Source organism: Cydia strobilella, chromosome 4 (assembly GCF_947568885.1).
Source record: "Cydia strobilella chromosome 4, ilCydStro3.1, whole genome shotgun sequence".
Taxonomy (NCBI): domain Eukaryota; kingdom Metazoa; phylum Arthropoda; class Insecta; order Lepidoptera; family Tortricidae; genus Cydia; species Cydia strobilella.
The window spans coordinates 5,483,460-5,508,446 of record NC_086044.1 but is presented as its reverse complement, the minus strand read 5'-3'; the positions used below and the strand labels follow the sequence as shown (position 1 = coordinate 5,508,446).

Below are 24,987 nucleotides of genomic sequence, written 5' to 3'. Positions count from 1 at the left end.
TCTTCCATATTAGTGCGACAGTGACAGTTGCGTTTCGATCGCTACGGAGCGTTAGCGATTGGCGTGTTGGCTACGGGTCCTGATGCTTGATGAAAATGAATGAGTATGAGTATTTATTAACACCAGTTGAATTTTATTGCTAATGTCGACTCCATAGCTCGCTAACGTCTTACCGTGCGATAAAAACTTCGATGCTTATTTATTAATTTTCAGAACTGAAACATACATATGTAAAATGAAAACGTTATATATTTTTATTAAATCATCCGAAGGCGTTGGGCGGGGCGAGCCTGGGCGGACCGCCCCTCGCTAACTAAGCAGGAGACTCAATTACTCGAGGAGGGTTGTGTGCTAGCTAGTTAATTCCGTCTTGTGACTCTTTTTCGTACACACGACTATTAAAACAAACTACACATGGAGACTATATAAAACAAACTGTGGTGTCTAACATGACAATAATATTTGTTTGTGGAATATTTTCTACTCCGCCGGCTAACGCATGTCCAACCAACCCTGAGGTTAAGGTTGTAAACCTTAAAGTGCAGATATCGCGGTTTGCAGTTTATTGCAGATCCCGTTGTTTATTGGTATATTCTTTCAGCTTATTATTATTCACAACGACGGGACTCAATCGCGTAAAATAAGTTTTAAATTCACCTCCGACGTTTCGAGGACGGCGTTGTCCCCGTGGTGGTTGCGTGGTGGTGGTGGCGTGGTGGTTATGTCGCGGTTTGCAGTTTATTGCAGATCCAGTTGTTTATTGGTATATTCTTTCAGCTTATTATTATTCACAATGACGGGAATTAATCGCGTAAAATAAGTTTTAAATTCACCTCCGACGTTTCGAGGACGGCGTTGTCCCCGTGGTGGTTGCGTGGTGGTGATGGCGTGGTGGTTGGTCCCGTGGTCGTGGTGGTGGCCGTCGTTGTGAATAATAATGAGTCAAAATCGTGAAAGTTTAAATCAGTGTTCTTTCAGCTTGTTAGTGTCGTAACATATTATTTCAGCACAACCGTGGAGACTATTGGTTACAATACAATCTCAACGAAAGTTTATTTTTCGTATACAGATCGTATAAAATAATTTCCTTTCAAACGCGTTAACTACACGTACGTAATGAGAAAAAAATACGCACTTGAGTTGTAAGGTTATCATGTTTTCACGCAAATAGGATAAATGCGCGTACCGAAATATTATGCGCGTACATAAAATAATTTATATTGGTCATCAATAGGTCCGCCGAGATTTTTCCCTGGCATCACGAATTCTCAGTCCCTTATTTAATTACTTTATTTCCTTTGATTGAAGAAACAAGCTTTAAGGCACATTACGTATTTCCACGCACAATCAAACCAATTAATGGCCAGGCGCCATCATAACGAGTTACATAGAAATCGATACTAAAACGATTATCGACGTCCACTATCGAGTCTCGATGGGCGCCGTGAAGGTACGGAAGTTATCGTTGTAACATACGATTTTGGATTTCTTTATAAACACATCAAAACCTTATTTTTTGACATAAATAACTCATTTATTGTGAGCTACATATTATTAAAATTAAGCCACATAATTGTGTAATTTTCAAGCAGAAGGTACCACATTGTCGCTTGCCATAAGGACGCTCTGACAGGTTTTTCGTATACAAGCAATTTTCGTCCTTATGGTAAGCGACAATGTGGTATCTTTTGCTTGAAAACGTCGCAATTATAGTCTGCATCTTCTCAAATGACTTTTGTGTGTTGGCGCGAGCCACGGCGCGTGCGGCGCTCACACACGATGACACACAATGGCCGACCGCTCACACAGAAGAGACAATGGCTTTTGTTTAACAGATTACAGTCTTAAGCGTAAAAATCATTTGAGAAGATGCAGACTATACCAACTAATTGAACCTGCACAAAATAACAAATACATATAAGGTTTAACTCAAGTCAATAAAACTGGCGACAAAATTAAATTGAAATGTGCTGAGAAAGGAATCCAGCCCGCTGGTCACCCACCCGTAGTCAGCAAATTGCTTTGCTCTCCAAATATTTGACATAATTTGGTAATATTTGGGGGCCTAGTCAAGATGTCAATCGTACAATTCGTACATCGACAAACGCCAAAAGAAAATAAAAAATGAATAGGGATGACACATGCTACGAAAAGTAACGCAGCGTACTAGTTAGGTGAACAATCCTTTGATAGGGGTGAATCAATCCTTTGATACCTATGTGATACCTATAGAAGTGTCCTACGTGGTACGTGGGCGATCTCGTTGCGAACGCGAACGCTGTGGGGCCGCCGCGCCGCGCCGTGCCGCACCGCGTATTCAGTATCCAATCTGGGGAATCTGCCTAACCTAAACCTTCCAAATACGGACAGTTAACTAAACAATAAAATTAAACATTTACATTCTAGTTAGACATTTTGTTTTTGGTTATTATATTCCGTTATCTTTTAAAAATTTTAGTGGTAAAATATAAATTTCTTGCTTCATTAAAGCTATGCTGCCGAGCTAAATGAGCAAAATTTTAAATGTGTCATACAAAATATTACAAAAACGAATTAGGCAATTTAAATAGCTACATATATCTACCTCTACAACTCCATATTAATTAAGGCTACTTATGGAGACTTAATAGTGTCAAAAAATTAAATCGGCCGACGAATCTCGCCAAAGAATGTAATTAACAAAACACCAATAAAAATAATTGGCTACAAAAAGCGATCCGCCACGGCCGTCATTTATTATTTTGATTACCCTTGTTATTGTTATGCTTATGGCTGTTTTCCAACGAAATAACCATAAAACACTGTGCCACACGAAACAGTATCTTGTCTTGTTATCAAAAAAGCACAAATTCTGAAGCAGTTTCATTGTAAAATCAAACTTAAGTTGAAAGACCAAGAATCTAAAATTAAATTAGTACCAGTCAAAAGTTTGCTCTCCTTTATTTTATAAAAGAGACTTAAGTTAAATAATGAAGTCGTTCTAAAATCAATCTTAACAAGAGCAACTGAAGGTTTCAAATTGTAAGGCCATTGATTAAATTAAAGGCTGCATTGATATTTTATAAGGTTATTCCTATTGCTTGTTGCTAATAGCGTTCCAAAAACCATAATAAGCCTAATCTTCCGTAATACATTGGTGTTACAGCCGCGGTTGCATTTATAGTGGTTATCCAATAAGTTCTGTTAAACATGTCAATAAGGTAGATAAGAACCGAGCATTTTTGTCACAGTGTTCGCAGGTATATAGTTGGAAAATGGCTGCCGTGTCCGTATTTTACAACTGTTTCGGTTGCCGCCGAACCAACGCGTGACGACGCGGCTCTAAAAACTAATATGGCTGTTATTGTTGAAATTTAGCGTGTTCATTAAATAACAAACTTATGATTTTATTTTCTTTCTTGCTCGGTAGTCGGTGTAGTTTTGTGCCGAGATATGATTAGTATGTTTTAATTAAATGTGCTTTTGTTGTTGACAATGGCCAGTTTTGTTTTGATTGTTTTTCTTTAATGTTTATTAAAGCATTATACCAAAGACTTATATCACTCCGTATAGTTAAAATGAATAAAGTCTACGAAAACACGTGCCTCGGAAATCAAGAAAATTTGATTCTCGCACAGATGGCGCTACCACCAATACCAACCTTTGGCCTATTCTCGGATCGAGCCGAGAATAGGCCTGGCCAAGCTGTAGGACAATATGCGTTGACGGTTTCGTTTGTTATTTAACAATTTTAACACATATCAGTGAAAGAACATGGGTCAAAATCATATAAAAATAATAAATACAAATAAAAAAATCATTTATATATTTTTTTTGTTGATATTTTTAGTCTTAATCGTGTGTCGATAGATGGCAGCAAATTTACTGTGACTACAAAATTTACTATGACAGTACCCTCTACCCTATATATTCTCTTTGCCAGACCTATAATGCTTTGGAGAGCAGTAAGGTTACTTTACTTTGTATAAAGCTATTAAACAGACGGTAAAATTTAACCGTTATTAATTTTATTGTTTTCAGAAGTACATTTAAGGTGGTTAACAAACTTTATATGTATTTTGCAGACACATAATTAACCGGTTCAAATTTAGAGGGAGGTGCCCATCATTTTCGAGGTTCACTTCACATTACTTCATCAAATACTTTGTTCCAAATTTCAAATATCAGGTTTTGAGATAGAGGCAAAGATAGATATAACTCTGTAATAGGAGGATACAGTCTAAGAAAAAAAACGTTCCTCGAAAATCACGAAAATTTGATTCTCGATCAGATGGCGCTACTACCTTTGGCCTACTCTCGTATAGAGGGCGTTGACGGTTTCGTTTGCTATTTAACAATTTTAACGCATATCAGTGAAAGAACATGGGTCAAAATCATAAAAAACTAATTAATGCAAATAAAAAGAATCATTTATCCATATTTAAATACATTTTATCGTATTTTTATAAATCTTCATTTTTAGTTTTATAGTGTGTGATAGATGGCAGTGAATTTACTGCGGTTACAAAATTTACTATGACAGTACCGCTCTATCCTATTATATCCTCTTTGATAGAGGTACATGGCCATGACATACAGATAGACAGACGAACGAGCGGACAGACGGATATGACGCAACTATAAAGGGTTCCATATTTACAAGTTTTGCTACGGAACCCTAAAAAGTACCTTTTAAATAAGTAAACAATAATATTAATTTAGATCTACACAAATTGTAACGTTAAATTTAAAAAAAAACAGATACAAACACTTTTTTATCCATAAATATAAATATAAATCTAAAAATGTATCTCTTTTAGAACCCTCACCATGCAGCAGTTTTAGGCTCGAGTAGTAGCAAAGATAGATATAACTCCGTAATAGATAGATATATACAGTCTAAGGAAAAAACGTGCCTCGAAAAACAAGAAAATTTGATTCTCGTTCAGAGGGCGCTACTAGTTTTGGCCTACAGTCGAATAGATGGCGTTGACGGTTTCGTTTGTTATTTAACAATTTTAACGCATATCAGTGAAAGAACATGGTCAAAATCATAAAAATAATTAATGCAAATAAAAAAATCATTTATCTATATTTAAATACATTCTATCGTATTTTTATAAATCTTCATTTTAGTTTTAAAGTGTGTCGACAGATGGCAGTGAATTTACTGGGGTTACAAAATTTACTATGACAGTACCGCTCTAGTATAAGTTACGGTACCATACCATCAGCCGCAAAAGTGCATGGTGACTTTATCAATGAATTCATTTATAATTTCTCCATGCAATTTCGCAGCTCGCTTTACCTAGAACTTATTTCAACAACATTCAAATTAAACATGATTTTTTTGCCGAATTAATAAAGTATGTAGATGAATATAAAAAAAAACACAAAGGTAAATATATCGCATACAAATTCATGAAACTAAAATTACAAAAAACACGAAGGTATAAATATATCACATACAAATTCATCAAGAAAATAATATTACATACACGGAAATACAGTCCTTCGCAACAGAAAAAAAAAACAAAAAAGTCTCACACTGAGATTTGCTAAGGCCCCGACGAGATTCGAACTCGTGATCTCCTGTTTACTAGACAGGCGCTTTAACCAACTAAGCCACGGCGCCGCCAACCTCGCGTGCGAAATATCGATATACCTGCCGACGAGAAAAATCACTTCGCAAATGAAGGCGATCCCCGACGACGATCAAATATAACTCTTAACACGTTGACTTAAGGTGAATTTTCTTTTGTAGTGAGGCGTCGCGTCCAAAAGCTTTATGATTTTTTTCGAGTGAATCACGAAAACAATCAAGGAGGTTTTTGAAAGTTAGATGCCCGTAGATAGACTAGTATAGTTCGTAGATTTCAAATAGTCCCCTTTCGGCTTATCCTTTGTCTATTGTTAAATAAAACCGCACGTGCTACTTACAACCAAAAAAAAATGGTATGGCCGTTTTAACCGGTTATTCAATTACCACTCTATGGAGATTGCAATAAGGTTTAAAATGAACTAATGGGAAAACATATTCCTTAGCTGTGTGGTCTTTGCGGTTACTGAGTGCCGGCAAGTCGAACGCTACAGAACCAGTCTAAAATGTGTCATCGATATGCGTAACAAAGGCGCGTTATCGGAGAGCGCACTTACACTGGTTTTTTTAGCGTTGGACTAGCCCGCGCTCGCCACGATGCACGAACCAGGTAAGGGACAGGGACGGATTGCGATTAAAACATTTTGATGGATTCATGACAAGTATGTATTTACATATTTAAAACAAACAATAATAACATTTTTTTACTAATCAGTTAAATAATAACATTAGGTAATAATCCGTTTTACAAATAATCAACTATTAAAATATTCCTCTCTAATGTTACAGACTAAAAACTAAAACTATATTTAACAAAATTAATACATATATGCCCTTTTTAAACAATATCGGCTTTTTTACAATATATAGGTATTACAGACAAATTTTTAATAAACTAAAATAACGTTTTTTTATACAATGTAAATAATAAACAACCACCCCTCTGTCATAATTAATGTGACAGAAGATTCCGAAGATGAAGAAACTAGTTAAAAAAAGTAGTCGTGAATTTTGTTATTTATTAATTGAATATATCTACATCTTTATTTATATTGTACCAATGCATGTTTATTTATATTTTTAGTTAGTAATTTATATTTTATGTATGTATAACTCATTACTGTTTGGCTGGTTGTTTATTATTTACATTGCATAAAAAAACGTTATTTTAGTTTATTAAAAATTTGTCTGTAATACCTATATATTGTAAAAAAAGCCGATATTGTTTAAAAAGGGCATATATGTATTAATTTTGTTAAATATAGTTTTAGTTTTTAGTCTGTAACAATTCAATTCAATTCAATTTATTTATTTTGCTAATATACACAGATACAATATTGGTCATGTCAGTGTGGTACAAATTCATGAGTGCATATTACGCCACAATAGGCATGCAAAATATTAATCTTACACTAAAATTATAATTAGCCTATCTTCTTAGCTAACTAATAGGTATACATTTAAACTTATTACAAATCACAAATTAATATATTATATATTATACATTAATAATCGACACATTGTGAAACATATAAATAATAAAAAGTTCAAAATTACAATTAAAATAAATGAAACAGCCATGACGATAAATTATTAGAGAGGAATATTTTAATAGTTGATTATTTGTAAAACGGATTATTACCTAATGTTATTATTTAACTGATTAGTAATATCATACATACTTGTCATGAATCCATCAAAATGTTTTAATCACAATCCGTCCCTGTCCCTTACCTGGTTCGTGCATCGTGGCGAGCGCGGGCTAGTCCAACGCTAAAAAAACCAGTGTAAGTGCGCTCTCCGATAACGCGCCTTTGTTACGCATATCGATGACACATTTTAGACTGGTTCTGTAGCGTTCGACTTGCCGGCACTCAGTAACCGCAAAGACCACACAGCTAAGGAATATGTTTTCCCATTAGTTCATTTTAAACCTTATTGCAATCTCCATAGAGTGGTAATTGAATAACCGGTTAAAACGGCCATACCATTTTTTTATGCTAGTAAGTAGCACGTGCGGTTTCATTTAACAATAGACAAAGGATAAGCCGAAAGGGGACTGTTTGAAATCTACGAACCATAAGCAATAAGGTCAGTCAATAAGGAGGTGTAATTTGGAAATCACCCTTATCGACATCCGATGATTCAGTCAAAATTAATTCTACTTGCAAAATACGAATTAGGTATCCCAATGCAGACTTTTCTCTTTAACCCTTTTCCAGGTTATCAATCACATACGCGCCAATAGAATTTCAACTTTAGCATTCAGATTTAAGGCTCAAATTAGGTAGATTACATGTTCGGGAAATGTGACTTGTTTTCAAATGAATCATTAAAGCTGGATTTCATGCTGGATTAATTGGAATGGAATATATTTGGATTTTTTGGGAAAACCTTGTAGTTTGGTGTGGCTTGGAAAAGGGTTAAATATGATAAATCTAAGTAAATAAATCTGAAGAATTTCATTATTTTAGGAATTCGGAAGGTTATTGTTATTTGAGTCCAAAACCACACGCTAGCAGGTACCTACGTGTTATCAGTAATTTAATTAATTGAATTATCTTATTTATTCAAGTGTCTCAATAAATGACTGCTAAGTAATCGATAATCTGTATGTATATTGACATAAACACAAGATAAGTACCTATTAAGGGGCCCACTGGCCCACTACCAGTCCGCCGGACGATATCGGCCTGTCAGTTAGAACAAAAAATTTGACAGTTCCGAACAACTGACAGGCCGATATCGTCCGGCGGACTGATAGTCAGTGGGCCCCTTTATAATATATGTACGTAGCAACATCATTGAAGAGTAGGGGACTAACACGAAACTGCAGTTTTCATAATTATTGTTTTTTTACACGTTTTAATCAAGGGCAAATGGTATGATAAAAATCACACGAAAAAAAAACAATATTCTGCGAGGGCAGACAGACTCCAACCAAAACTTTAAAAGGTTAAAGTTGGCTTGATTGCAAAAAAAAAACACAAAAACGTGTCTAATTTTCATGTATTTTTATTTGTAAATATGTATATATATCGTTACCTTGCACACCATAGGAGTATAATTTCAGTATTAAATCAGCTAGTGATACATAGCCGAGGGATCGACAGGATTTTTTTTAAACGAAAGTATTTTTTTCAGAGTAATTGAGACAAAAGGTAGGTTATAAAGGATCGCAAGTTTCGCGATGCTCGCCATACCTTTCGTTTCCTTATAATTTCCTGGTCCTGGCTTTACGCTCCCTCTTAAAAGAACGGCACGGCTAACTATAATATTCTCAGTAGAATTTTGTGTCTTTGACGCATAGACTTAACATTATGTAGACAGCGCTCTCGCCTCCAAAAAGTACAAAATACGTATATTTTAATCAATTTAAAGATCTTAAAGAAAATTATAGCTACACTTCATACGATCCAGGATGGAAGAATCCTTGCCGAACCGAACAACATTCTCAAACACTTCTAACAATCAACATTTCTCAAGGCAGAATTAAACGCTATCACGCAGACATTGTAGCTTACAGCGGTAATAATTGATGTTATGGGCGGTAATAATCAATATTACCACTGTAACAATCAATATTAACTGTAATTACAGCGAGGATTACCGCTTTATTTAGAGTAGGGACACCAAATATCTGGGCATTTGAATTTTAACTTTGTAATTTAAACCGTGACTTAAATTAATCGTATCATAGTACTAAAACCTACGCGTCATTTAAAATTGAGATACTAAAAACAGACGCTAAGTATACATGGCTAAAAAATAAATGCATTCCCGTTGCCAGGGAGGTTTTGGGATTATACTGAGCAACTTTTACTATGGGACCAACCCCGAAATCGCGAAAAGAAATTGGACTGTTTCATACATTTTGGCTGGTCCATTTTCTATAGGAGGGTAGTTTTTTTCGCGATTTCTCGGTTGGTCCCATAGTAAAAGTTGCTCAGTATAATCCTAAAACATCCCTGGTAATGGGAATGCACTTATTTTTTAGCCACCGTATACACTCAGTATACACTTAGCGTGTGTTGTTAGTACAATCTCAAATTTAAATGAGGCGTGTAGGTATTAGAAATGTTGTCAGGACTTTTGAAATTCGTAACGTAATGGTAACCCTATTCCACAGGCCATTAGCCGCGACTTTATTGTTGTAATTCTGTAACGACCCGTCTAGCACGCTAGGGTCGCTAGAATTTTGACGTTGCTATGGAGTTTGCTGTTGGGGCTAAAGGGGCCCACTGACTATCAGTCCGCCGGACGATATCGGCCTTTCAGTTAGAAAAATTATTTGACAGTTCCGAACTACTGACAGGCCGATATCGTCCGGCGGACTGATAGTAGTTTATTGCACAATACATGAAGGTACAAAAGGCGGACTTAATGCCTTTAGGCATTCTCTACCAGTCAGCCAATGGGTTAAACCAGAAAGATTAAGTAGGTGCAGTGACTTTTAAAGTGAATGAATTTGTAACCAAGACTAAATGAATATAAACGTCTCTTTTTGGCCCAGTGGTTGACTGGTAGAGAATGCCTTAAGGCATTAAGGCCACCTTTTGTACTTATTTTATGTGCAATAAAGTATAAATAAAATAAATAAATATAAACTATATTGATAAACTTACACATATACATACACAGATACTATACATATTCTAATTTTTTAAGGCTAACCCATGCGAAGCCGGGGCGGGTCGCTAGTCGATAATAATTGTGTAGATCAATCTATATCCCTCTATCTTTCATATGAACTCCTTTCAATAAACTTTGCTCCTTAAAATCCGATGCCTGCATATGTGCGATACGTTAACCAATTTCAGCTATACAGTGTGCCAAAAATACATACTTCCGAACAATATTAGTATCCTACCTCGTCTATCAAAAAAACTATGTAAAAGAATATTAACACTCAGCAACTATTAAGCCTTTTAGCTACTGCCTGGGTGATCTTAGCTAATTTTTAGGGTTCCGTACCCGAAGGGTAAAAACGGGACCCTATTTACTATTACTAAGACTCCTCTGTCCGTCTGTCCGTCTGTCTGTCACCGGCAGGCTGTACATCTCATGAACCGTGATAGCTAGACAGTTGAAATCTTCACAGATGGTGTATTTCTGTTGCTGCTATAACAACAAATACAAAAAACAAAATAAAATAAATATTTAAGTGGGACCCCCAATATTCCCATACAACGTGATTTTTTGCCGTTTTTTGCGTAATGTTACGGAACCCTTCGGAAGTCCGACTCGCACTTGGCTGGTTTTTTTATTTTAAAAGATTGCATAGTAAGTAGTAACCCTTTCACTTTCTATACCTTAATCTTCGATTAGGAGATTAAATTAAAAAGTATTTTGCACTCCTCATTTAAACGTAAATACAAAGAGTTGTGGGACAATATTAAAATGGGTTTTATGATGTTTACATAATCCTGTTAAAACTATTGTGTGCATTATTATGCTTCTTGAAAAGGGAATCAACTAAAGATTTGTTTGGTAATCAGTGTGAAGCTTGACTTAGGTTAGGTGACATTCTTCTTGATAAACTATTTAAACTTTGTGGGAAAGTTGAAATTTAACAGGAAGTTTAATTAAAATTGCTCTTGACTTAGACATTGAAGAGATAATTATACTTTGGTATGTTAAGTATAGTATTAGTTAAAATATTATTATTTAAATAGACGATAAAGCATGTCTCAACTCTTAACAATATATTTACGTAGCGCTCCTTAGAGATTTTTAAAGTAAGTTTATACCTACCTAATTAATTTGGTATTGGTTTATTTGAGATCTGTATTAAATTGTCAAAATTCTAATCTAAAATTCGCGCCAGCTTTCGTAAATTAGTCAAGAGTACCTAACAATTTAAGTTGCCTTCTCTAAAAGTATTCACAAACATTCGTTTAATTAGCTAAATTAAAAAAAAAGGGAGTTCAAGCCTAGCTTGCTCTCGATAGAGCAAAAAAAACGCTCTTCGAAATAAATACAAAAAGACGGTGTATAATGATATACAGGTATTGTAAGACTGATAAAACAGTTAAACACATTCATTTATTTACTAGCTATACATATATGTAAATATTCCCTCTATCTATAAATACAACAATTCTCTTTAAAAATCGGCTCAGTTCCGGAGCTACAGTCGAACATGCAAACCGGCAATAAAGCACAAATGCAGTCGGCCTAATCAAGCTCACAAATTGAATTTGCTACTTGTTTGTTTTAGTTAATGCAGCAAATTGCTGTTTTTTTTTATTTCGGTGCAAATGGGAAAACGCATGTATTATGTAAACATTTAAGCAGGTAATGAAAAATGACTCTGTTAGTATAGATGGAATCATATCAATTGAGCTAATGCACTTACCTGTTTACTCAAAGAGTCTCAAGAATACAATGCCATTGAGTGGTAAACCACAAATTAGGATAACTACCTCGTAGAAAAACCGATTATAACCGCCTTGAAATGTTACTATATGTTAATTATACGTTTTTTAATTAAATTTAAAGTAAAGTATACAATGTTAAAATACCTAGGAAGGTATTTAAATATATACTTCTACCTATTTATGTATTTGAAACGTACGGGTAAGTTCCTACAGAGAATTTGTATATATCCTTAAATTGTATTAGTTTTCGCAAAATATTTTCAACATAAAATTAGTTTTTTACCTATAATTTTCGGAAAAAATTGTTTATTAAAAGCTAGTAAAAAATATTGGAAGGTTGGTGCAATTTAGCACGTTGAGGAATTTTCAAATATTATTGTTCAAGACAAGAATTTTACTGTAGGTATTGCGTAAAAGATATTGCTTAATAAAAGCGGTACGAAAACCTGCAATTTCAAGCGGTTTGTGGTATTTAGCGCCTGAGTTGTACCTTACTCAGGGTAGTCAGCATGGGGTCCAAGTTCGATAGGTACCTAGTTACACAGTTTTTAAACCATACCTATATATTATTATCTAAGAAACCGGGTTGCACTTCCATAAAACATTTAAATGAAACTATTATTTCTGTTTCATGTTGAAGTTTTTGCGAATCATTAAACTAAACGAACTTAACTTTTCCGCCGTTTACCAACAACTAACCAATTATTTCGTTAAACTCAATTCAAGGAACCGCGTTAACTCGTACTATTACTTAACTTATAAACTAAAGCTACTAAGTAAGCACGCGATCACAGAATGTAATTTAACTGATAAGACTTAAGTTTAATAAGTCCGTTGTTTAGTTTCTGCAAGTTTTTGTTATGTTAAATCGGATTATGGATTATGGACCACCCAGGTCGACGTTTGTCTCGATGTCTGATGTTTTATCTGTTTGATTGAAGGAATGTGCTTGTAAGTACTTTTATGAGTAAGTCCTAAAACATTATCTATTTATTTATTTGAAAATTAGCTTCAGCCCGCGACTTCGTTTACGTGGAATGATGATGATCATGTTGATTAAAAAAAAACACCGTATGTTCATCTAAATCTGTTCGGCGGTTTAAATGTGACTTATGGGACAGACAGACAGAGCTACTTTCGAATTTATAATAATAGTGGGGATGAAAAATAATAAAAATAGTTTTAAATTTTATAATGAAAAAAAAAACAAACCTGCGCATTTAAGGAATTCTTTGTGTAAGGACCAGATTTGCTTGTATCTTTATAAGAATAACCTGTCAAAGCGCCCTTATGGCAAGCGACAAAGTGGGACTTTTTGCTTGGAAACGACACATTTATTAATAACTTAAAGATCTATTTAATATTTCATTTCGAATTCAAATTATTAAATGTGTGTGTGTAAAATCAAGTTTGGTTTTTATTAAATAAGAACAACGCTAAGTTTTCCTGTCAAGTGCTACGTCAAATACGGCACTTCTAAGTCTATGGAATATGTATGCATTGTTACTGTCAAATCAGTGCAAAGTTATCATGGTCGGAGTAGTTATCTTAGTCTATTTCACAGGTTACACAGGCATTTATTTATATGACAGTTCTTTATAGTTTTCTCAAAAACTCATCACTGCTACAACTTTCAACCGCATGACCTGCTAACTCCATTTACATTACGCTATTGTTCCAACACACACTATGCTTAAGATAATAGTGATAACGAGTAACCGCCGTGATACCTAATCAGCCAATACCCCACAGTATCACTAGCATTATCGGTAGTAAATGAGACATCAATGCAATTGCACGCGCATTAAATGGCCTACAGCACGCAACGCATCGGGCCCCTATGTTAGAGTAAAGAAACTGAACAGAATGACAGACGGTATAGCCTCACATAGTATACCTATAGACTCCAATTATGTTTTGAAATAGAAATAGAAATGTTTATTTGCCAGAATACGTTACAATTAGGTCTTAATACAGTTTTAGAGTCAGTGTTCAGTCGACATAAAGCCAACATGCAAAAACGTTTGTAAATTACATTTAGTATGACTTAATTTAGATTTTTTTTGCTTATTTTGACTTAATTTAAGCTGGCAAATTTTGAAACCCAGTCGTCAGGAGGTTAATGTAACAGTTTCATGTAACCGTACTACGGGACTACTAAAGAGAGAATAGATATCGTAGTAAAACCAAACCTCTCTATCTCTAAAGCAATTATAATCACTAGCAGTATATCTGGCAGTAGAAAACGTCAGTGATCGCTTCTTCTTAGCGAGCTGCAATAGTGCCTGCCCGCTTTAATATGAAATTCTATCAAAATTAGCTATAACAATCAACTTACAAATCAAATTATTTTATGAAATATTTTTTATTCGTTTTTTTAAGGAGTCACACTATATATACAGTATAAACTGAAATAGAAATCACACTAATGAAAAAGTGACCAAGTTTAGTGTATGATATCTATTTCAGTTTATAGTTATAAAAAGTTCTTTAACTTAAATACAATACAATACAATACACGAATACGAACACGTACGTGTTTGTGTTCGTGTCAATTGAAAATTGGAATACAAAATACATACGTCACTCTCTGTTAGGTTTATTTACTCCCGAACCCCATTTAGCTAAGAGTTCAATAAAATGGGTTACAAGAAATAGGTGATGTGTAGACAGATCGTTGCTTTGTAGCCATTGTGCACATCATCATCCTCGCGTCCTGTCCTATTTATCTATCCAAATCCTATTTATTTAAAATGGCCGATGTTACAAGCAAAATGGCCTCGCGTATTTCATGAAATCGAAGAGTACCTTACTGACTTACGTTCCACGGTTGGAAGGTTTATTATTAGCAGTATTCGTAAATATGTTATTAACGCAGAATTAATCTTGAAATTAACGACGCATGACGCATTCCAAGGAGTGGCGGCAAATTGAAGAATGCAAAAAGTATTCTCCATGGTGCCTTAGAAAATTGTACAATGCAAATAATCTTGGATCAGTGGGTAAAAAGTTCAAAATAACTGTTTTATATCATATGAACGAATACAACGAAGCTGCACAAGTTATTTAATTAAGGATTGGCTTGTTTAAACAAGACCGAGTCGCACTCGCGCACGAAGGGTTCCGTACCATTACGCAAAAATCGGCAAAAAAATCACGTTTGTTGTATGGGAGCCCCACTTAAATATTAATTTTATTCTGTTTTTAGTATTTGTCGTTATAGCGGAAAACCGAAATACATCATCTGGGAAAATTTCAACTGTCTAGCTATCACGGTTCATGAGATATAGCCTGCTGACAGACAGACGGACAGACAGATGGACAGCGGAGTCTTAGTAATAGGGTCCCGTTTTTACCCTTTGGGTACGGAACCCTAAAAATGAAATAGGTACTAATTAAACATTGGATTTGGGCGACGACGTAACAGCGTGGCTCCGTTGTGTCGTATAGTGAACTAAAGATATAGGTAAATATTGCCAGTTAAACTTAACGGAGTGGATAATTAAGGTCTAGGTCCTAATCGTAATTAGAGTCGTCCCATTAACATTTTGCTTACAACTTGGTTTGCCTGGGGCTTTGATAATTATCGAATAATGTATGACTTTAACAGCTTATCATAGATAGTACTTTTGTGTCTATGTCCAACAAGTCAACCGAGACTAATAAGCGACTTTCTGTACTAAAGGACGGCAGATGGTTGGTGATTGGTGATCCGGACATTTAACAATGTAACATTTATGACTATCGTCTCTATAGGTACAATATAACCTGTAATAACTACTTATAACTAATATTAACATATACAACTAATAACTAATATTAAAATTAACATGTAAGCACTACCTACCTGAAATATATATAATTAAGGCTACACTTAGTTAAGATAATCATCAAAAATATAGAGATTGTAACTCAGTCTAACATTATTTTTTTTAGAAAACAGATTAAATAAAATAAAATATATAAATACAATATATAGTAATACCTATATACTTATTATATGTCGATTTCCTTCATTTATCCTTTAATTTATTAACCTTTCTGTGTTGGCTGGTCAAAAATTGTGGATTCAAACCTCGTTTGTGCAGTACAGAGTAGAAAGAGTCGTTTGAAAAAATACTAAAAGATCTAAAAATTCGGTCACGATCAACTGACAAGAGGTAAATGGTTTCGGCTTAGTATTTTTACCCCATCTATGTTGATTCTCGATAATATGATACCACGTAGACGTTGGTATCGAGGGTATTGTGATCTTGATCAGGCCATTGAAAGCAGAATTCGTTCGTTTTCTTCTATACTTATGTCCTCTTGGAGAAGGTATAGAGGGAAATGCTTGGAACACAATTTTTGACTCCGTAACTTTGGTTGGACTAGTTAGGACTGTTAGGAGGTGAACATATCAAAAGTCCCCGGCCGTAGTCCTGGAGCCCGGGGGTAGAGGGGCGTTTGAAGGTCCCATTTTTGGGTTTTTACATATCTTGCAAAATTTGCGTCTTACAACCTCAAAAGATGATTTTGGTTATAAAACTATTCTATGTCCTCTCCCGGGACTCAATTTCAATACCAAATTTCAACGAAATCGGATCAGCGGTTTAAGCGTAAAGCGGAGTTTAAAAAATATTTTTAATACAGTTGCTCAAAAAGTGCTACTCTACGTAGCTGTTTAGCGTGCGGAAAGATGGTTTCGCGAACTAGTGCTTTTCACTTTTTCAATTTTTTTAAATGTATATAATATCACTCTTCCATATATATTATTCGTATTCGAGTGATAAAGCGGTAAATAGACGAACAACGAAAGAAGTGGTTAGCAATAGGCCCCCTGCTCTTTTTCTCTAGCTCTTAATTTCATGATTCAATATTAATTCCATTATTCATTCCACGTCGCCAATTATAAACTTACTGGCAATTAGCATTAATGGAGCCAGCTCAAACCTATCAATTATGATGATATCGCAATTAAAACCACCAATACCTAATTATCAGGCATTATTGATTTGCCGGCCTCTTACCAACCGCTAAGGGGTGATTTTGTGTATGACAGTTGGCATTTCACGAACCCAGCATTCTGTAAGTTGTTTAACAACATTTTTTCCCTCAATGTAAAGGTCGCTGTATCCATTTGAGCGAGAAGCACTACAAATACCACGATAAAATTGCAGACATTAAACCGTATTCTAATAAACCTCATCCTTCTTCACTCGGCATACGATTCAAAATAGGTTTTCCCTAATTTTGCTACTGTAATTGTAAGTGGGTTCCTGACGTTCCTGTTATGGTTATTTCTGCTATTGGAAGCAACTGATGCTATAATTGACTTAACTTAATTAACGCTTAGTTTTGTTTGTTTTTGCACTACATTGACAGGAGACAATCATACTTGATAATTGCGATACAATTTTGTTTTTTTCGTAGAGGGGAAGACAATTCGCAATGTAATATCGTGATAACAAGTTTTACAGCCATTACTTTCTTAGAACTTAGTATTTTATTATTTATTTATTTATTTTAAACTTTATCGCACATAAACGGTGTACAACAGGCGGACTAAATGCCATTATAGGCATTTTATTTTATTTTTTATTTTCTGTTTATTTAATGATTTAGTCCTTGGCAGTTCCCGTTTACCGCAAAAATGGTCTGAAACACTCGGCTATGGTCTGAATCACTTGATGGCTATTTCGTAGGTATTAGAGCTAGAACTATAGAATATTTAGATAACTCCATAAAAAAATGAAGGCAGCTGCGCGCGCAGCTAACTTAGACACGTTCATTTCACAAGCTGTTATTTTACTTATTTTTTTGTTTGCAGTCTTTTTTAAATTTCTCTTCTCCCCTTCTTCTTCTTTTCCTGTTACCCCCTGCTGGGGTGTAGGGCTCGAATCTTATTTTTCCATTGACTTCGGTCTTGGGCAGCTTGGGTAACCTCCTCCCACCCTATCCCCAATCAGCTCTTGCTCCACAGAACGACGCCAAGTAGATTTAGGGCAAACATGTTTTTTAAATTTAATTTACTTTTAATATTGTATGTTTGTATGTATGTACGTTGTTAGTTATAGGTATATAAATGTAGTGAATTATCCATTCCCATCGTATTTTCTTGAAAACGTTCGTATTTGTCATGGTACTTCATTCAGTCGTCTCAGTACATTTTGTACTCAGGCTGACTGAAGTTCCTACTGTGATATATATTATATTGTTTAAAAGCTCGCATCAAATATGTCATTTTCCCCATATCCCTTTGCCCATATAATTTTAAAAATATAAGATTAGAGCTAAGAATATTGTAATTCTTGTTCCTTATGAATAATAAACAGTTTAAATTTAATTTTTTTTTGGCTGACTGATGTTCCTACTGTGATATATATAATGTTGTTTAAAACTTGCATCAAATATGTCATTTTTAACAAAAAAGAACTTAATAATATTTACATCGCAGCCCATCGGCTAAACTATGTAAAATCAGCTTTTTTTAATAAACATAACAAGGCCTCTCAAAATTATAATTTCCCACCCACCAAATTGTCATCTAATGTTATGTAAAAAAAAATCAATTTGTTATGATGTCGTTTTGGCAGGCAACGGCGGGTAATTCGTTTCTAAGTGAGCATGTTTCCTGGATCCATTGTCGGTTCACACCTCGCTTCATTATGTGGCCAAGCGGCGTGGCGAGGGCTGACGATGTATGGAAATCATCATTGTTATTTATTAGAACCTACAGAGAGTTTGCCCTAAAAACCAGTAGGCCTAGGGCGGCTATAGATGGGGCTTTAGAGCAAATCCGTCACTGCTTACAGATTATCCCAAGCAACACTCGTGGACACCACACATATTGCTCCTATAGATACTATTTTAGTAAGGAAGGTATAGGGGTGCGACCATTTGTTTCAGTGGCGGACGCATTTACCACCAACGAAAATTGAGTTTTAGGGGGAAATATGAGCTGCTGTAATGTAAAATAAGGTAGACTCAGTACCTAAGTACTTAATGCTGCTGTGGGCGTAGTAATTTTTTCAAGCCCATGCCTGCTGAATTCACACTTTTCGAAAAAGCTTTATAATGCCGTATCTGCCTTATCAGTGTTAAATAAAACTGACGGGCCATTAGACATCAAAAATTACCGACTTAAAGATCACCGTCAAAAGTGCTTTGCCCCAAAACGCGTAAAAGCTGATAACATTCATTTGAAAATGCATCCAATAGTTTATCAAATTATTCGCAATAAGTAATAGTATTCTATTACTTATTACCTTATAAGGTATATATCAGATATACTGGCCGAGGTGTGTATACTACATATTAGAAAAGCGGAGAGTAGTAACTTTGTTTAGCGCAGTGGGCCGAAAGGTGACGCTTTTCGGCCGGAGGGCAGAAAGTTCCATTTCAATCGGTTTTAAAATGGCTGTTATGCTTAGTGGATAGATTACAAATCTGGATGCCGCTCCTAATCACAGAATAATTTATTTAAAAAGAAGTTACTTACGATACAAGTGCAGTGCGGAAAGTAGGAAATTTGCAACGAATGGTGACAAATTAAAACACGACCGAGAAGAATGTTTTAAATAGAAACGAGTTGCGAATGACCTATTCCCATGTGGATTCTACAGCGTTTTACAGTACATCATATGTATATGGCCCTTTAAATTTTCGAAATATGTACGGAAAGTGCTTATTCGGGAGCATTAGTGCGGGAAAGTAGCACCATATACTGTAAACACTTTTAGCGGTTCAACATGGGTTCAACCCTACGAGAAAGCAGCGGTCAGTCGTTTTATTTGTTTTTCAAAGTGACCCGATGACAATGCCGTCACACTCGCTGCCCGATATTATTTCTATAAATACATTAATCTCATTGAATCTCTATAATTTCATATAACAACAGCGAGCTGTTAGATAGCATTAGGTGCATCCTTTTAAATTGCAATTACGAGCACGCCGTTGTTGTATGATTTATAAAATATTTCTACTTTTATAACAAAGAAATAAAATATTGGACTAATATTTGTTTGTCTACTTACGGTGAACTTAGAAAAGATCAGAACGTAAATTAAGAAAAGGTAGGATAGTCTTTGTGATTGTGAGAGACAATGTAATACTAATAAAATAAACAAGCGAGGAATTAGTGTTTACTGTATTATGTATCGTCAATACCGTGTAATAGATACCGACAGTACAATTTGTCAGTGGGTGGGGAAGATAGATAGTAGGTACAGCCTCATGAAACGCTTCCTAATTTTATACGTTCTAGATAATATAGCAATACCCAAAAAACGAAGGCTGATTCATTTGAACAATTACGATCACATTAGAACTGAAATGAAAACCAAATCATCTTACTTTATCTGAGTTGGGTGTATAATCTGTCAAATTGCGGCGCCCGGGCGGATGTCACGTCCTTGTCTCTGATGGGACTTTAAATGATCGCTTACCGATCACTAAAAAAAACCCTTACGTGACTATGTATTTCGATGTCAGTAATTGTTTACTTTAAAATGTCGTTAACAGGTTTTTAGGAGGATTAAATTATATTTTTTCAAGCAATACTACAAGTTTTTAAATTAAAGGAAAAATGTAACAATTCACCGCTTCGGCCAGACTCGAACTTGTGACCTTTTTGAACACGGTCTTATCGCTCTTAATCAACTGAGCTACCGAAGTTCGAGTCTTGTCCGAAGCTGAGAATAGTTTGGAAGGTTATTCTAAATTAAATCACTTTTTCGACTTCGAAGGTGTTGTATATGTTTCTTGTGTATTTGAAGGTTAGAAAATATTATTATCAATCCAAATTGAAAAATCTAGTTAACCCTAAATGCTATTTAACTAGTATCCGGAGTGATATTTGAATCATTACACGCAAATATCATTGAAATTAGAACACGTGTTTCAAGTGCCATATGTGGTCGCAAAATCGCCTCTGCCTTGATAAGGGTTAATCAATTTCACACCTCTTTTTTCTTCAAGTAGGTAAGTGCCACTATGAGTTACTTAAACTATTTTTTTCCTCTCATTCCTTAAATATTGGAATAAGTGAAAGCAGGTCGTTAAAACTAAGTGACTTAGAACGAACCCAAAATATGACGCAAATTGTCTTGTACTTAATTCCGGCAGAGACGCAAATTCTGCAATTTGAGAACAAATCCAAGACAATCCTAATCGTGACAATTATGATGACATCAGTTAAACAATTTTCTCTACATTAGGTAACTGCGTTGGCAACTAAATGGTTTTTTAATTGGCTTAAGTGTACGACGTTTGCGTACGGTTCCTTTGGTTGTTTATGGGGTAACCACACTTCGCTTGCTTGTAAAAAAAAACACACACTTCATTATGATCATTTTACTTCAATAGGGATTACACATATCAAAGAAACATTCTAACATTACTAGTTCCAAAAATACATTAGATTCAGATTGGTTATTTTAAATATGTTGCATGTTGCTACAATAAATACACTCGATACAAATGTATTTGCTCGAAATCTATTCAAAACTAGATTATGAATTATGCTCGAGCCTTAAGCCACAACAAAATACTAAGCGCCACTTGCACCATCGCACTAACCCGGGATTAAGCGGTTAAACGTTAACCCAGTGTCAAATTGTACTGGTAACCATGGTAACTCCAGGTTTAACCGATTAACCCAGGGTTAGTAGGACGGTGCAAGGGGCGCTAGAGTTTGGAAGAAAATTATGCCATCACATAATTTCCAATATTTATACGCACGTACCAACATAATCAACGAAAAAAACAAATGACCACGGCAATGTTTCCTAAAGCCATAAAAGGACGAATTAAAAAAAGACGCAAGTGGGAATGAAATTGAATTTTCGGAAAGTAATAAGAGAGGTCTGTCCGAATTATTTTTTATTGCCTTTAGAGGCCATTTTGTGTCATTTACTTAACCTGTTATCGAAATAAGCCGCTGGGATCGACTTTATAATATATGCCCTTACGGAAATTTGTTTAGGGGCCTTTTTACTGTTGATTTCATAAAACAATACACTTTATACCAGTGTGGTAGAGGTCAAAGTTGAATAAAAAGCTGTTTAAAACAGGCATTACATTAATCTGGTTTAATATACTGATAATGCTATTGTAATAACAAATAATTGAGCACGAGCATTGGATTCGTTAATCTCATTTTGGAAATGTGTTTCGTTTGAAATAAGTAATTGCAGGTTCGGAAAAAGTCAAATCAGTTTACTAGCCGCGATTAAGGATACATAACTATGTAATCAACATTCACCCAAAACCGACATCTGTAGGTATAGATTTTGATATTTCAGTTTTTGGAATTTCATCGCGTTGTAAATGCAATGTATACGGGTACATTATATTTCACCTTTACTAACACTTAGCACGTCCAATTTGTGCTAAATTTCATGCGCATGCTTGAATGCAATTTTCGAATTGAAATCGAAAATTGCGAACATGAATCGAGAGCATCGTCTACGTGCTGCTATTTAGCGCCCAAACGGGCAAGCGCAAATTGGAAATCAAAACAAGCATTGAATCGATACGAATCGAACTTTAGCGTCGTGATCGATAACATACCATCCGATTATCGAAAATCACGATCATTTGAGACGTGTCTGATCGAATGGGTCTTCGACTCTTCGATACGACTTTGCTAGGGTGTAGTTTTGATTTGAGTTCGAACTTTGGTTTGAAATTTGAACCATGTGGCATTGTTTTAGCTTGCAGAGCCGTTGAAGTGTTGTTTGATTTTGAAATTTTGTATTCTATATTTGAAAATATATTGTTGCATTTCGTTGTTTCCGATGCGAATGTAACTATTTCTTTGGATTATTTAAATTACGGGCAGCGTGAAAATCGTCCAGTAATGTGTCGTGATTGCCCGTGGGACTGCCCGGGCGTATCATTTGCGATCGTGCTTTTAAGTGAGGGTAATGGGCGTAAATCTTTGAATTAGCCGTTACATCTTATTGATTCTTGTTCTGTTTTTAAATAAATTATACAGTTATAGACCGTTGGTATTTATTTGTTGCTGGTGCTGGTTAATTTCGTTTGGTAAAGTAATGATTTGTTGCAACATTCTCGTACAGTATATATGTACTTATATTAATAATATATTTATTATGATTTGCTGATAGCGAACCAAGCGTAGATGTTTTCTCTTTTCCGTTTTACCACAATAATGTTAGGCGGATGTAAATTATCAATTGAAATAAAGTTAAGATACCATATTTATTTTATAGTTGGTCAAACTAAATTGGCAGTAAATAAGAACAAAAAAAAACTATACTCATCCTTTTCTTTTGGGTGCTAGTACTAGTGTAAGACAAAGATAGTATGATTCTCTCTGTCTATGTTTGAAATGAGACAGTCCTTTGACAAACTATATATTTAACTACTTATACTTTTTTCCTTTGTATATGATATTTATTTCGCTTATAGTTTAAATAGTAGTGTGACTACTTGTAAAAACACAAAAATTCAAATATATTAAGTAATAAGAAAATAATTTATTTATGTGAACCAAAGTAGAAGGAAAATATTAAAAAGATAAAACCATTCATTAAGATCTTATGTTACCATTTGTGACGTTTTCAACCAAAAGGTACCACATTGTCGGTTGTCAATAAGGTTGATTTCAAAATGAAGCTATATGGAAATACCTCCTTATTGACAAGCAACAATAAGTACCCTTTTGGTTGAGAATGGAACATTTGTTCATTGTGACATACAATTTCATTCAGTCATTCATAAATTGTATATACAGATGTCAATCACAATGAAAAAATTGACGGCAATAAAAAATAGGAAAAATATTATTATTTTAAGATAATACGTTTTGTTTCAGTTAAACGATTTCAGTTTTGATATTTAAAGAAATTTTGTAAAAAACGAGTAATTAAGTAAGAAAAATATTCCAAAATTTTTTTGTTAACGTATTTTTAAGTAAATTTAATGCAAACTTTTGGAATATAAAATTGCGCCATGTATTATGTGGTAGAAGCTTAGAAATTGCTGTCTATTCAGTTAAAATTTATGAATTAACGACGTCCGACACATTATTTAACACGACAAGTAATTTATTTAATTGATATAATAACTCTTGAAGCCTATTAACTTTACAAAGTAAGGGGTAGAATAAAGCTGTACGTTGTAAAATTATTTAGTGCTCTATAAAATCTTTTCGCAAATGGCGCCGGATTATGAAATAATTATAAACGGTGTAGATATTAGAGCTAGCGTCTCTTGGGCGATCATAAAACATAAATTATTTACGAACATATATTATTAAATAGGGTGAGGTGGCTAACAATGAACCACCATCGATCTGAGTCACCATCGGACGTAAAAAATTTTTTTTTTTTAAATCTGAACCATGTTCTCGCCTGAAACACAGGGAATGTCCTAGTTCAGGCACATGTAAACCGTCACTAATTTTTAAATCTTTGTTTTATATGAATGTAACCATGCAATTCGTGTTTTTAAATAGATTAAGTATATTTAGTATAAAACTCTACTCCACTAGAACGATTAGCACATAGGTATACCTAAGCTTTTCACTGAAATGAAATTTATAAAATAACTTAAAAATTGACTGTTCTTAATAGAAAAATAATAATTGTGACACAAATTAAATATACAACAAAAACTAAATAAAAAAATTGTATAACGTAACGCGTTATTTTTTTCGCCTCTAGTTACAAACCCTCCCTGCATTAATTGTGACAAAAAAGCAAACATCATTATCAAATAATTATTGATTCATTAATCACCTTTGCAACCCCTCATATCTGTCATTTTAAACATTAATTTGAATAATTTGTACTAGTGATGTACCACAGGAAGAGTCGAGTTCCCCAGAATTGATTTTACTTACATTTTATTCTGCTATTTGTTTTAAAATAACAATAAAAAGTTAAGTGAAATCGACACATATAAAAACCCTCACCGAACTCATAAAAACTATACAACATTCAATAAAATCCAATATGTAGGTATTTTGATTTGATTTGACTTGATTTAATTCGTTTTATATATTCTGCCCATACACTTCCC

The 24,987-nt window shown here is 34.5% G+C and overlaps 1 protein-coding gene and 1 non-coding gene across 2 annotated transcripts in view; one reads left to right on the top strand and one right to left on the bottom strand.

Moving 5' to 3' along the window:
- Positions 1–24,987, top strand: part of LOC134741007 (homeobox protein aristaless-like) — a 509,271-nt gene that overhangs the window by 317,333 nt on the left and 166,951 nt on the right. The window lies entirely within an intron of this gene.
- Trnat-agu (transfer RNA threonine (anticodon AGU)) lies at positions 5,541–5,614 on the bottom strand. The gene has a single exon. It is a non-coding gene; the product is annotated as a tRNA-Thr (tRNA).